The sequence below is a fragment of the Polistes fuscatus genome, unplaced genomic scaffold (assembly GCF_010416935.1).
Source record: "Polistes fuscatus isolate 324 unplaced genomic scaffold, CU_Pfus_HIC Scaffold23, whole genome shotgun sequence".
NCBI lineage: Eukaryota > Metazoa > Arthropoda > Insecta > Hymenoptera > Vespidae > Polistes > Polistes fuscatus.
The window spans coordinates 2,484,591-2,496,843 of record NW_025113100.1 but is presented as its reverse complement, the minus strand read 5'-3'; the positions used below and the strand labels follow the sequence as shown (position 1 = coordinate 2,496,843).

Below are 12,253 nucleotides of genomic sequence, written 5' to 3'. Positions count from 1 at the left end.
AAGAAACAAAAAATAAATAAAATGTTATTAAGATTAATTAAGTATGTAATTAAGATTACTAAAAAAAAAAAAATAAAACAAATAAAAACAAAATATAAATAAAATGTTATTAAGATTAATTAAGTATGTAATTAATATTAATAAAATATTTCATGGATAAGTGTTGAAAATACTTTCACGAGTCATTGTATTTAAGATAATATAATGAATAGAACTTGTAAAGAAAACGTTTGTTACGCGTGTTTGTTAGTTGACGAGAAATAAACTTGAAATTATCGAAGGAAGTTCCTTTCTTTAAACACGTGCCCTTTTTTTTTTCTTTTCTTCGATCTTATCAAAGGAAAGAGATTCTCTGAAGTAGAAAGGGAGTATGACAAAGGTAAAAAACTAAAGGAGAGATCCTTTCTTGAGAGAACTATGAGAGAAAACTATGAACAAGATTGAAGGGACTTTATCGGCGAGTTTAAAAAGCTACGCTGACAGATACAAGCCCAGATATCGTAGAGTAATTCATGTATATGGCATGGAGGAGAAAAGCTTTTCCTTTTCTTAGAGGCCCTTGCCGCTTGATAAAGACTTTTTTTCTGGCTGTACAGAATCCTGAAATGAGAAAATGAATTTTCCATGAGACGCGTTTTCTCGAGTTCAAACCACTCCCAAAGAGTCATTGCTTTCAGGTTGAACAACGCTATTCGAAAGATCCATCTTTTTCAAAGTAAAAACGTTCGTAATAAAAAGAAAAAGTATGGGACACAAGAAAAATTGTATATTCTTGCTAAGGGAAATATTATTCACAAAATCAGAGTTGGTATTGATTGGACGTTTGAAATTACGCGCCTTTTGAAAGATTACTAAGTGACGTTGCATCGCATAATTGTTACTTGTATATGAATATGTTTAATTTTTTTTGCAAAATTAGTATTTCGGGGTTTATGATGTTGCTGATATTTCAAAAAAATATATAAGTGTGTATTTTGTTCTACGTGGAACTATGGAACTATGGAATTACGGAATTACGGAACTGTGGAACTATGGAACAATCAAAATATTCTCCAATCAGAGTTGGCATCGATTAAACATTTGAAATTACGCGCCTTTCGAAGGATTAATAAATAACGATGTATCGCATAATGTTACATGCATATGAATATGTTTAATTTTTTGCAAAATTAGTATTTTGGGGTTTATGATGTTGCTGATATTTCAAAAAATATATAAGTGTGTATTTTGTTCTATGTGGAACTATGGAACTATAGAATTACGGAATTACGGAACAATGGAACTATGAAACAATCAAAATATTCTCCAATCAGAGTTGGCATCGATTGAACGTTTGAAATTACGCGCCTTTCGAAGGATTAATAAATAACGATGTATCGCATAATGTTACATGCATATAAATATGTTTAATTTTTTGCAAAATTAGTATTTCGGGATTTACGGTATTGCTAACATTTCAAAAAAATTATATAAATGTGTATTTTGTTCTACGTGGAACTATGGAACTATGGAATTACGGAATTACGGAACTGTGGAACTATGGAACAATCAAAATATTCTCCAATCAGAGTTGGCATCTATTGGACGTTTGAAATTACGCGCCTTTCGAAGGATTATCAAATAACGATGCATCGCATAATTGTAACTTTCATATGAATATGTTTAATTTTTTGCAAAATTAGTATTTCAGGGTTTACGATGTTGCTGACATTTAAAAAAAAAATATAAATATACATTTGGTTCCACGTGGAACTATGGAACTATGGAATTATGGAACTACGGAACAATGGAACTATGGAACAGTCAAAATATTCTCCAATCAGAGTTAGTATCGATTGGACATTTGAAATTACGCGCCTTTTAAAGTATTACCAAATAACGATGTATCGCATAATGCTACATGCATTCATATGTTTAATTTTTTGCAAAATTAGTATTTCAGGGTTTACGATGTTGCTGACATTTAAAAAAAAAATATATAAATATACATTTGGTTCCACGTGGAACTATGGAACTATGGAACTATGGAACAGTCAAGTTGGTGTACACACATGTATAAACGCGCGCGCACATTTTAGTAGACATGCTGCGAATGGAACGAACATTCGCCGCCGACAAGCTGTAGGTTCTCCACTCAATGAATGATTTCCGTGCAGCGTTGCCACATTAGGTCTGTGAGTTCTGCACCCGTTACCCCCATCGACGACTATCACCCGTTACAGACAGTTTATCGTTTCCTCCACCGTCCTATTAAATGTTATACAATTACATTTTCTAGGCCGATCAGTCCTCGTCATATTTACGCGAGTGTAATATCGAAATACTCTAGTTGCTTCGTAAACGCGTCATCGCTTCCAGGAATCACTGATGAAACTTAATTGCTAACAACAGGAAAAAAATCATCTTCGACCATTTCCTTCATCTGTCTATCGATCATATCTATTTTAATTCGTTGACAAACAAGTTGGTTGAAAATTTTCTAAATACGTAACAGGAATATTACGAGCTCCAACATTTATCTTTATGAAATATCGAGAGATATCTAATCGGCAAATAAGAAAAATAAAAAATAAAAAAAGGATGATTATCGCAATTTACAACATTTACCCCCCCCACTCTTTTTTCTGTTCTTTCTTAAATAACAATCACATTGTTAATAAAAAGAATTGAATATAAACATTTGACATTTTTAAATTGATAATAAATGATATTTTAGATGTATAATAATTATAATCGAAAAACAATAAAATGAGAAGTAAGAAAAGTTTCGTTGCGTAGGTCAGAAGTCATAAAATGACGTCAGAGTGTGCCCAATTTCGAAGTAAACAACACTGCCGAAAGGTGGATGGGACTTATCGAGGTCGTCTCGAAGAACGGAATGCCGTCGGTGGTTACTATAATCATAGTCGTGGTTGTGTCGAGAGGATATGGGAGAAGGCCGATCACGTGTCGGCACAAACAAACCGATCATCAATCATCAGCGTTCGGAACACACGTGACTCAGAATCAATCGGCAACGTTGCAAAGGCGCGGTCGCGATATTCTGCTTCTAGTTATTCGTCACGAGTTCCATAAATCCGCCTCGAATAACTAACCTTCTCTATTGTAAAGAATAAAACAGAAAGCAGAAGGTTCGAAGGTACCAATAGAAACAAAAAAACAGGTTTGTGTACTTATGTACGCACGTAAGAAGTTATACTTCTTTACCAAAACGAATATAACCTCAAAAACCTCAAAAATAATTTCAAAAAAATAATTTAAAAAAATAATAATAATTATTATTATTATTATCATTAATAATTTTCCTTGTTTATTTTTTAATTAATGTTATTATTATTATTATTATTATTAATTTTCTTTTTACATAGAATATAGTTGATAAAGAAACCTGTTCCCCCCCTCCCTGCTTGATGATCGATAATATTCGCTAATGTAAGCCAATTATTTTTCTTTTATTATTATATTTTTATTCATTTATTTATTTATTTAATTAAAATATATGTATATTATATATATATAATAAAAAAATATCAAAATATAGATATCAGTCCACGCTAAATATGCGTCAACCGGCCATGGCGCGATGATAGAACTACTTCCCGCTCGATCATTTAAGTAAAGCAGCCGCTGAGTACGATTAGTACTTGGATGGGTGACCCACTTGAGAAGAAAAAGAGGAAAGAAAAGAGAAGAAAAAGACGATTTCATGCCGTAAATTTGAAATCGCTTTACCGCGCATCGTAAATTACCGACAAACTTCGTGGTGTCGCTCGAAAAAAAAATCACTCCCATTACATTTTCCCAAACGCTCCCAAAAGAAGTATAACTTCAAAAGCAAACAAGTGGGAAAAGTACGTTTCTGGTTTCCTAAACCCGAAAAGATGAAAAGTACTCGGTGGTTGGATTTGGAACATCTTTTGCTAACTGCATAATCGTTTACCTCTGTCTTTCTACGGAATGTCAGTAATTTATGGTGGAACGAAACGCGTTCCTGGAAAATCGATAAATGTAAGAGAGTAAAAGAAAAAAAAAAAAGAAAAGAAGAGGTAAATGAAAAGATGATAGGTGTTTCGTTCTGTTGGCATAGTCAATCGTAGAGAAACACGGACGAGATCTTTTATCGAGGTCTCTTGAAATTCTTTGGAGAAGTATTCTTCTGTACTCACCAATGACGGTATTCGCAGCAACCTCCTTGGCCGCGGCCGCTGCTGCAGCGGCAGGCCCGTGAGCCAGAAAATCGCTTAGGGATAAGGAAGACGCGATGATTTGTCGTTTCTCTTCGAAGTTTAAATAATCGAGGCTATTGCTCCGTTGAGGTGCAGTGGCAATGGTTACGGTCTTGGTAGGATGATACTGTTGTTGTTGTTGTTGTTGTTGTCTGTGTTGTTGCTGTTGTTGATGTCGTTGTTGCAGCTGTTGATGATCATGATGATGATGGTGATGATGATGATGCTGTTGTTGTTGTTGCTGTTGTTGTTGTTGTTGCTGCTGGTGTTGCTGAGCTTGTTGTTGAAAATTACTTTCGTGAGAAGGAACAAGATTATTGTTACTCCTCTCATTATTGGGCTCGTTGTTAGCATTAGTAGCCGAAGCTGGCAGCAAATAAACTCCGCTGACCCTGACCGACATTTCCCTTCCCAATCGTTCCTTCGAACGTTGTCCTCTTCGATTCTTTCTCCTCCAGGGTCTGAGGATCGCGACGAGAGCCGGCAACGGAGCTACCGGATGGCCCTTTTCGATAGCACAGGGAACATCCTGACGCACGGCTGCTCGAGTGGTCGGCTCGCGTCGCGCCTTGCTGCTGCTGTCTTGCGACTCCACGGCTCGATTATTCAAACTATCAAACGCCAACGAAAAATCTTCCTCCTCCTCCTCCTCCTCCTCCTTCACCTCCTCCTTCTTCTTCTCCTTTTTCTTCTTTTTCTTGCCGCTACTACAACTATTTATTCCTTCACTTTCGATATCCCTTTTCCCGGGTCCTTCCCTTTCCCTTTTGTTTTTCACTGAAAACTTCACCAACTTCTGCTCGAAAATCAGCTTTTTCCCTGTTGTCGTCGTCGTCGTCGTCGTCGTTGTCGTCGTCGTAGTCGTCGTAGTCGTCGTCGTTTTTGTTAATTCAAAACTCCGAGATTAAATACCAATCACGAATCGACGATTACGATAGTAGCTCCCTTTTATTTATTTTTTTTTAATATCTCACCTCTTACGGCACACATCGATATCTTTATTTCTCTGTTTCCCTATACAGTGTGTCCTTAAAATAGATGATACTTTTATTACGATACGAAATCAAATGTCGAGGATTAAACGTAAAAAAGTATCAACGATTATCGTTTATTTTCGAAGGACTAATTTTAACTAATGGGGATCACAAGACCATTTCTTCCTTTTGTTCTATGTTTAATGAATTTTTCTTACACTTTTCCTAACAATATTCCAAGCAACAGATGCACGTTTCACGTTGTTTTTTTTTTTCTACGTAGTAGGAAAGAGGAAAATCTTCTTAATCGACACCACTACCGCGCCGGCCAAGGTGTCGCCGTTTCAGTCGTTATCATCATCATTATCGTCATCGTCATCGTCATCGTTGTATGAATAGTTTGCATTGTGCACAACACTGTACAACACAACAACAACACAAAGATATCTTTTATTCGTATATTACAATGCTCGAAGAGAGACGCAAAGAACCTTTGCTCCCACGCCTTTTGTGTCCCCCCCCTCTTCCCTCTTTCTCTCTCCTAGCCCCCCTCCCTCCACGATTACTTATAAACGTCAACCATCCGACGATTTTAATTGGTCGATCTTAACGTGCTGCTCACGTTAGAATCGGTTAACGTGACGCATCGCGTATAGAAATATTTATTCTCATACTAACGTGTATGTGTGTGTGCGTGTTTGTGTGGGTGTGTGTATGTAGATATTAGGATTTACAAAAAGTCAAGTGGTGATTTACAGAAAAAAGTCAAGTGTCGTTTAACAAGTGTCAAGCTCAGATAATATTTTTAAATAATATTTACATTATCCTACGAACATTGTATTTTTTATATATGTGTATATATGTGTAAGATGTTAATCTCAATTGCATAAGTTTTTTCTTTCCCTTTTTAAATAGTTTCAAATATTTCGAGTAAAAAATAGTCAAAGAAATGCGATTAGTATACGTTAAAGGAATTTATAAATATTATTTGCAGAATGAGAACAAAGGTATATAAAATGAAGACCTTGACCGTGCTACCGGGAAACTTATTATGATTTACGTGTTTTTTTTTAAATAATCAAATCAACGTTTTGAGAAGAATAACTCATGACCAATGAAAAGAGTAGAGAAGATAGGGGGAAAGGGGTGGTCGGTTGACGTCCAATAAATTCCTTCCGAAAAATATTCAAACATGATCAACGACATTGATCAAAATTTCGAGACGAATTCATAGACGACTTTAATTAAAAAAGATGATACTTTTGAAAAGAACTAACGCGACGGGACGAGATAGAAAAGTGCATTGCATCGTATGCAATCCCCAATCACAAAAGTATCCCCTAACCTCAAAATTTTGATAAACGACGGTTAAATCGAAACATTCCAACATACGAGCATTAGAAATAACTGAACAATAATTGTCAAAATGCAATCCCCAATCACAAAAGTATCCCCTAACCTCAAAATTTTGATAAACGACGGTTAAATCGAAACATTCCAACATACGAGCATTAAAAATAACCGAACAATAATTGTCAAAAAGTATATCTTCTGGTTTCTTTAGTTTACTCATACACTTTGAAAGATCAAATTAAAGAGAACAAAAGAAATATGTACGAGAATTTTTAGTTAGAAGAAAAAGAACATCATCAACATCATCATCATCATCAACAACATCTCGTAAGAGTGGATCGAAAGAAGAGATCGTGATTTTTCGGTGATCTTCGTGTTTCTTCTATCCCTTTCTTTCTTTCTCTCTCTCTCTTACTCCTTCCTGATTTCTTTTTCAGTAATGGCAACAACACAAGAGACAACAGAGAACGGCGGCCGGCAAGCGAGAGACACCTGCGTGCCGGCGGTAATGTCGGCAGGTGAGAGAACGGCTAGAATGAGTAAACGAGAGAAAGAGAGAGAAAGAGAAAGAAAGAGAGAGAGAGAGAGAGGGAAAAAGAGGGCGCGCCGATGATAGATAAACACAGAGTATACTACGCGCATACTCACTACGAGATATTACGAGAACGTAACACGACGACGTCAAACACGCGCTACGCCGAGTCAAACTTTTTCTTTGTGATAGGTGGTAGAAGTAGTTGCAGTATTAATAAATAGTAGCAGTAATAGTAGCATTCATACTAATACTAATAATAATAATAATACTAATACTAATGATGAAAAAGTCGACGGATTTTATATCGAGGAAATATCGAGACGCGAAAGTAGCAGGCACAGAGATGGAGGGCAGAATTTTTATGGTCGATTTGTTTTTTGGGCGATGTCGCGACACTACTATTACTATTACTATTACTAATACTATTTATTACGAAGACGACGACAATGCCGACAACGACGATGATCGAACAAGAGTCCAATGAACGAACTCACGAACTCATGAACTCACGCACCCACCCACACTTTTTTGCTACTTCACAAAACAGCAGCAGCAGCAGCAGCAGCAGTAGCAGTAATAGCAGTAGCAGACACTACACTTTTGGCACATATAAAATCATCACAAACACGCGCGAGAGAGGCACAAAGAGATTAGAGAGTCCCATCCGTTATATTCTTTCTTTATTTATTTCTTTATTCTCCTGTACGTTTATAGTAACGTACTTGTTGCAAATCCGAAAAGAAGATGATTCGTTTGTTCTCGTCGATGCACACGGCGGACAGGGGGGGGGAGAGAGAGGCAGGCAAGTTCTGACGTATCGCGTTGCCTGGACGGATCCGCGACGGAATTAATTGCAAGCGCACGGGACGTGGCGTACAAACAAACGTCGTAGTGGTGCTGAGAGTACCGCCACCAGAAAGAACAAGAAGAAGACGACGACGACGACGGCGGCGTGATGAGCGAGCATGGAAGAGAAGAAACGGGCAAGGTGGGAGACGTACAGATGGATGGACAGATAGAGGAAGCGAGACGGAGAGATGGGATGCGAGGAGCAAAGAGTCAACGATGGAGGAGTAGGAAGAAAATGATGATGATGATGATGATGACTATGATGATGACTATGATTATTATTATTATTTTTATTATTATTATGATTATGATGATGATGACGAGGATGACGATGACAAGGTGAAGGAGGAACAGGAACAGGAGGAAAAGGTGGAGGAGGAGAAAGAGGAGATAGAGGAGGAGGAGGAGAAAAAGACGACGGCAACGACACGACCATACCACGAAACACGCACCGAGCAAGACTCGAGAACACTGAGGGCGAGCACGCGATCGCAGCGCCACGAGGCGCCACTTGTCCACGTTAACGACCACGGGACGATGCTCCCTCCGTCGGCGTGGTTGAGTGGTGGGGGGGGACAACTCTATTCGTCGTAACTCTTCTCCTCTCTCCCCTCTCCACATTCGATGCATTTTTTTCGATATTTACTAATTTTTAATTTTGTCATTATATCTTAGCAATATTATTATATATGAATTGTTTGTTAAATATGATATTTTTACTCGGGTTATTTCAAAAAAGGAAATTCTATTCGTCGTAACTCTTCTCCTCTCCCCTCTCCACATTCGATGCATTTTTTTCGATATTTACTAATTTTTAATTTTGTTATTATATCTTAGCAATGTTATTATGATAGTAATAATGAATTGTTTGCTAAATATGATATTTTTACTCGGGTTATTTCAAAAAAGGAAATTCTATTCGTCGTAACTCTTCTGCTCTCTCCCCTCTCCCCATATGGGTGCATTCATTTCTTTCGATATTTACAAATTTTTAATTTTGTTATTATATCTTAGCAACGATATTATAATATTTCAGTTATAACTAACTGTTTATTTATTGAACATAAACTGTTCAGTTAATAAACTTCAATTATTGAATAATATTCAGTGTTAATAAATTGAATTATATTATTAAACTGTTGAAATATCAACAACAGTTATAATATATATAATAGAAATAATGAATTGTTTGCTAAATATGATATTTTTACTCGGGTTATTTCAAAAAAGGAAATTCTATTCGTCGTAACTCTTCTACTCTCCCCTCCCCATATGGGTGCATTCATTTCTTTCGATATTTACAAATTTTCACTTTGGTTATTATATCTTAGCAACGATATTATAATAATAATAATAATAAATCGTTTACTAAAAATGATTAAATGATAAATTAAATAATAAATAACTCGGGCTAGGCCAAAATTTGTTAACTTTATCTAAATAATCCCTAATTTAAATTATATTAAAAGTACACACACTGATTAAGGAAACACATGCTTCTTACGTTTATTGAATTTCTCCTCCCCCTAAAAAGTATAAAAAATTAATTCCCCCTGAAAAAAAAAAGTGAATTTATCAGAGTTATAACGAACGGATGATACCATCGTAGAAAACAACGATCGATGAACGCGTCATTCGATTGGTTTTTTCTGCAATCGATTCTAAATACTCGAGTTCGAGATTGAATTGTGCCGGAGGCAAACACACGGCTGTTTCTCTTTCATAAGCTATTATAACTTTCATTTTGTCCAAGGAGTACAAACAGATCAAGAATGGGGAACGGCATCGAACACGTTAGAATTGAAAAGACGACGCGTTATGGGGAGTGACGTGGTGCACGTGGTATTTCCGAAGCGTCTAGACTCGCTAATTTAAACCGACTCTCGCGAATCTACGCACCGAGGACAACGACGACGAACTACGTTGGTTTAACTCAGTCCTAACAATTGTCCAATTATCAGTGAACTATGATAAACATGGTGTACCATGCATTTTAAGGGGTTGTACGGCCACTTGCGTGGCACAAAAAACACGTCTTTTTATGAATTTTTTATAGAAAAAGTTTTAACTTATCAATTATAAGTGATGGTAATTTCAAATAGAGCCTACTTTTAAGGACACAATAGCGCGTCGATTGTGTCAAAATATTAACGCGCACCGCTCCTGTAGATGATTTCCCGAACGTCCTCTAAAAATAGGCGCTTGGCGGCTATCTCCACTTCGGCGGTTTTGATTAACCGAAATAAAAAAAAAATGGTGGATTCTTTTAAAGGATAGATTAATGCAAGTATTAACGGGAGGATTATTAAAAATTTGGATTTTTGACAAAATGGCGTCTATCTGAAAAAAATGTTTCGTTTTTGACTGAAATTTTCGCTCTAAATTGTAAACAAAAAAATAGTAATAATTTTTTTAAATCTTATTCCTCCCGTCAATACCTGAGGAATATATCTAAGAATATTGTGTAAAAATATAAGACAAATCGGTTGAGGTTATTTCTGAGAAATCGAGATCACCGACTTTGAAAATACCGTTTTGAGAAAAACAAGTTTAAAGTTTCAAAGAGACGTTTACGCGTAGTTACAAATTTTTGTTTGCTGCTTACACGAAGTGAAGAATATTTGCTGGATCGATTTGAAATTTTCAGAGAATATACTTAAATATATGTACATTCCGAAAATGCAAAAAAAAAATTAATCGATTTTTTGAAAATTCTAACTGCGTATAACCCCTTAATCCTTTCTTCTTATGGAAAATACCATTACTTTTCCATTAACCCTTTTCCTTATTTTTCAAATATATTTTTCGTTCCACAGTACAACGAGTTGCAGATTTCAATCTTGGAAATTATTAAAATATACAGGGTGTCTCAAGTTTCTTTTTCTTTCTTTCTTTTTACATCTTTCTAAATTAGATTTTAATTAGGCATCCACGATTTAGCAACGATCGGATGACGCGAGTGTTCGCGTAATTAAAGTGAAATGCGACTAAAGAAATGAGCCCCGAGTTCTTTTCAACGATCACTTGAAATTAAAACATGCGTTTGTTGCCATCTGTCACATTTTATGCTCTGATATACTTTTACAAATTTTTAAATGTATTTTCTTCATATCACAACAAATTGAAAGTTCCATAAAACGATAAGATGGCTGCTGCTGTTATTTTCCTCAGGGAATTGAACAAATCACTTATAAAAATATACATATATACAGTGTGTCAACTTTTTAAGTATATACTTTTTCAATAATGTCTTCGTATCAGATTGTTCTGTAAAATAAATAATAAAATAAATAAATAAATAAATAAATAAATAAATAAATAAATAAATAAATAAATAATAAAATAAATAATAAAATAAATAAAAAATAAATAAATAAATAAATAAATAAATAAATAATAAATAAATAAAATAAAATAAATAAAATAAATAAATAAATAAATAATAAAATATAAATAAATAAATAATAAAATAAATAAATAAATATATAATAAAATAAATAAATAAATAATAATAAATAAATAAACAATAATTCTATTGATACACGTTTGAAAAATGTTGATAAATATTTGTTGAAAGAAAATATTTCGAAAATAAATAAAATAAATAAGAAGAATCATATATATATATTTTAGTTGGTAAATGTTCGCTATTTTCTAGAGACTAACGATGATGAATCGCATAATCCTGAGTAAAAGTTGTATACCAAGGTTATTTCTTCCCTTTTCTTAGATCAGTACTTCCTCATAAGGCAGAAAACGTAATACGAAATATGTACGACGATGTATTTCTTCTCGGTGATAGATTTTAGTTTTCCAAGAAGTTTATAACGCACTCTTATTTAATAATAGAAACAAAACCAGACGGTTTTCTTACCCCCATCAATTTAATTTTACTGACGCGTGACACTCCTTGACTCGTATTATATTTACACTTCGACAAATTATCTCTCGATGTAATTTGTATAAATGGTTAAATATATCTCATAGTGTGTGTGTATTGTATTATTATTATTATTATAATTTAATATAATAATCTTTAATTAATATTAGTTAATTTTTTGTTTATTTTTAATTAATCTTTAATTAATCTTTAGTTAATATATCTCACAGTGTGTATTGTATTATTATTATTATAATTGTTATTATTATTTAATATAATAATCTTTAATTAATATTAGTTAATTTTTTTGTTTATTTTTAATTAATCTTTAATTAATCTTTAGTTAATATATCTCACAGTGTGTATTGTATTGTATTATTATTATTATTATTATTTAATATAATAATCTTTAATTAATATTAGTTAATTTTTTGTT

At 34.3% G+C, this 12,253-nt stretch overlaps 2 long non-coding RNA genes across 8 annotated transcripts; both read right to left on the bottom strand.

The window, feature by feature from the left end:
* Nucleotides 1–319: 319 nt before the first annotated feature.
* Nucleotides 320–4,252, bottom strand: LOC122518251. Its single transcript, XR_006304026.1, has 2 exons — nucleotides 4,167–4,252; nucleotides 320–600 (listed from the first exon to the last, which is right to left on the bottom strand). It is a non-coding gene; the product is annotated as an uncharacterized LOC122518251 (long non-coding RNA).
* Nucleotides 4,253–4,915: 663 nt separating this feature from the next.
* Nucleotides 4,916–8,440, bottom strand: LOC122518250. 7 transcript variants are annotated; one of them, XR_006304021.1, is made up of 3 exons: nucleotides 7,607–8,429; nucleotides 7,202–7,266; nucleotides 4,916–5,617 (listed from the first exon to the last, which is right to left on the bottom strand). It is a non-coding gene; the product is annotated as an uncharacterized LOC122518250 (long non-coding RNA). The 7 variants fall into 7 exon arrangements; XR_006304020.1 differs by lacking the exon at nucleotides 7,202–7,266 and having other exon boundaries at nucleotides 7,583–8,440; XR_006304023.1 differs by lacking the exon at nucleotides 7,202–7,266 and having other exon boundaries at nucleotides 7,587–8,440.
* Between the last annotated feature and the right edge of the window lie 3,813 nt (nucleotides 8,441–12,253).